The following is a 3,384-nucleotide window of genomic DNA, read 5'->3' as shown; positions in this document are numbered from 1 at the left end:
ATATATATATATATATATGTATATAACTGCCATTTTACAGATGAAGATATTGAGACCCAAGGAGGTTAAGTAATTTGCCAGGGTTACATATCTACTAAGTAAGGGAGGCAACATTCAAACTCAAGTCTTTTCAGTATAACAGATGACTTCCCTGTGCAAAATAAAAGCTCATTAACAAAAAGCGAACATTAACATTAAAAATTCTATGGAATATGTTTTCATAAGATATTTATAGTTGCTTCTATCATAGATACATCCAAATGTATTCAATTTTTAAATTATACAAGGACTTTATTAATACCCTGGGTAATTAAGTGCTAGACCATGTACTCCAGACTATAAGCCTAGGACTTCACAAGAGTGGCACATTGCTGTGAGTTAAAATGAGCTAGGGAAGGCCAGGTGCAGTGGCTCACGCCTGTAATCCCAACCTTTTGGGAGGCTGAGGTGGGCAGATCACTGAAGTCAGGAGTTTGAGACCAGCCTGGCCAACATGGTAAAACTCCGTCTCCACTAAAAATACAAAGTTAGCCGAGCATAGTGCAGGTGCTTGTAGTCCCAGCTACTCAGGAGTCTGAGGCAGGAGATCACTTGAACCTGGGAGGCGGAGGTTGCAATGAGCCAAGATGATATCACTGCACTCCAGCCTGGGTAACAGAGCAAGACTTCATCCCCAAAAAACAAATAAATAAATAAATATTTTGAAAATAAAATAAAGAATGAGATAGGGAAGCTTATGCATGTCTTGGATGGGCTTTGATGACCAATACAGAGGACAGTGCATTCCAGACACTGGAATCACTGAAGCAAAGCTGAAGACAAACTGGGCATGTTAGGGAGACAATACTGAGACACTGAGACCCAAATGACTGAAGTAGAAGGTGCATTAGAAAGAAGCATTCTGGTTCTTCCAGGTACAAGGCAGGAGAAGGGAGAGACTGGAGAGTTCAGGGCCAGTTTACCCCCGTTTAAGTGGCCCTGGTAGCTGTGACCTACCTCCCCTTTTCTAGGAAAAAATATATTCCAGCATTCCCAAGATCTCCTCTCCTCAGTGTAATCATATTGTCACCTTGATTATCAAAAGGCATATATTATTTTCCTAATGCTGGTCTGGGGCTATACCAATTGACAGACACAATCTTTGCTTCATTAAAGTTTTCAGTCTAGGCCAGACGTGGTGGCTTATGCTACTGTAATCCCAGCACTTTGGGAGACCAAGATGGGCGGATCACCTGAGGTTGGGAGTTTGAGACCAACCTGGCCAGCATGGTGAAATCCTGTCCCTACTAAAAATACGAAAATTAGCCTGGAGTGGTGGCATGTACCTGTAATCCCAGCTACTCTGGAAGCTGAGGCAGGAGAATCACTTGAACCTGGAGGCGGAGGTTGCAGTGAGCCGAGATCGTGCCACTGCACTCCAGCTCCAACAGAGTGAGGCTCCGTCTCAAAAAAATAAATAAATAAAATTTAATTTAATTTTAAAGTAAAGTTTCCAGTCTAATGGGATACAAACAGACAATTCAGAGATCAGAATGGGGCTTAGCCCAAAATAAAAGCATTATGATTCCCTTAAGATGTCAAAGTGCTTATAGCTATAGCATGTAAGGGGCCACAACAAATGCTACATTTAAGAGGACATTAGGCATGGGTGGGGTGGTCCCAGGCTTCCTAAGTTTGGTTACTTATACCCCCAAATCCTTGTGATCAACCCAGAACAGCCACACCTGGAAAAGGGCTGATGGACAGGTTACCTTTCCTCCAAAGGAATCCTGCCTCTCCTATATGCCCTGAAATGAGCATTGAGTGGGAAGCTAACCAGAAGGAAAAGTAGGAGGTGCTGTTAGAGTCAGACGGGTTCCAGCAGCCTGGACCCAAATGCACGGGAAAGGCCATTGTCTGAGTGGCTTTCTGGATTTCCTGCCCTCTAACACCTACCCCACCCAACATGCACACTCAGTCTCTTGCCTCCTGCTCTGCCATCACTGTGATTAAGAGGCATTGCCTACCAAGAGGACAGCAGACCACTGAGGTTCTCCTAAGGTGAGAAGGGAAATCACCCAGACCCACCCTCAGTGGGGAAGGGCAAAGAGATGACACAGAGCAGGCCCTTAAGATTACTAGAGGAAAGTGTCTCCAGATCTTAATGAAGATCCATGATCCTCCTTAGCTCTCAACACTCACTCATTTCTCCTAGTTCTACCTATCCAAAAGACATAGAGTTTTCTGGCAGAAGTGAGCAACAGCTGGATGGGGAATGGCGTGGGTGTGTCTATGTGGGTGTCTGTGCCTCTAGGCTCCTCCCAGTGGTTTTTCTGTGTGGAGAGGAGAATTCAACAAACAGGGTGTGGTTGTGGGTGTGTCTCACGTGGGATGAGGCGTCTACAGAGCAGTTCCGTTGAGATCCCTGGGCTCCCTGCTCTACCAGCCCTGACCCTGAGTCCCATTTCATGACCCTGATGAGACCAGATTCCCAGCTGATGACTCCCATTCCCAAACACCAGCTTCCAGCTCCTTGGCCCCTCCCCCATCACACGCTTACTCCTCTGGCAGGCTAGCTGGACTTTTGGCTGGGAACTGAGCTCAAAGCGGAAACAGGCAGTTGGGAGGTGTGATTTATGTCTCTGACTTCACCCCAGGCTGGAGCCCAAACACTTGGACCCTCCCTGCAAGTACCCGTCTGGCAAATTCTCTTCTCCCCCTCAAAATCTCAGGCACTTCTAGCTGGTCAGAGGTCTTCTAGGTAATCCCATCCTCACTACCAGCCCCGCCTCCACTAACACTACCACTCCCACCTCTACCTCCTGCTGATTACAGTGATAGCAGAATTAACTTCACTATTACCCACAGGAGGCTGGATTCTCCTGTCAGCTCCTAACAATAGGTAAGTCCCTCCATATATCTAATTTCCTTCTCTCCTGCTGTTGGTAGAAACAAAGGGGAGCTAACTCGCTCAGAGTTCTGCCTCTGGCCTCTCAAGTTCTCTTGAGAGATTTAAGGTAATCCTCAATCCTGTGACTGTCTCTATCTCTAGAGACTTCTTAGAAACGTTCTCAAAGACATCACAGTGCCATTCTCTTGCTCTTGATCAGTGATTTGGTGCATATCTTTATCTGCCATTTGTCAAGAGCTGGAAACCACACTCCACCCCCCACAATCTGGAAGCCTAGAGTCAGAAAAGACCTTGCTATTAAGTGAGAGTCCTCTATCTCCTTCAAGGGGCTCCCACCTTTACCACTTAGAAAATCCTACTAGAAATCCAGTTTCGGCCGGGCGCGGTGGCTCAAGCCTGTAATCCCAGCACTTTGGGAGGCCGAGGCGGGTGGATCACAAGGTCAAGAGATCGAGACCATCCTGGTCAACAAGGTGAAACCTCATCTCTACTAA

The sequence above is a fragment of the Cebus imitator genome, unplaced genomic scaffold (assembly GCF_001604975.1).
Source record: "Cebus imitator isolate Cc_AM_T3 unplaced genomic scaffold, Cebus_imitator-1.0 Scaffold285, whole genome shotgun sequence".
Classification (NCBI taxonomy): Eukaryota; Metazoa; Chordata; class Mammalia; order Primates; family Cebidae; genus Cebus; species Cebus imitator.
Note: the sequence above shows the minus strand (reverse complement) of the source record.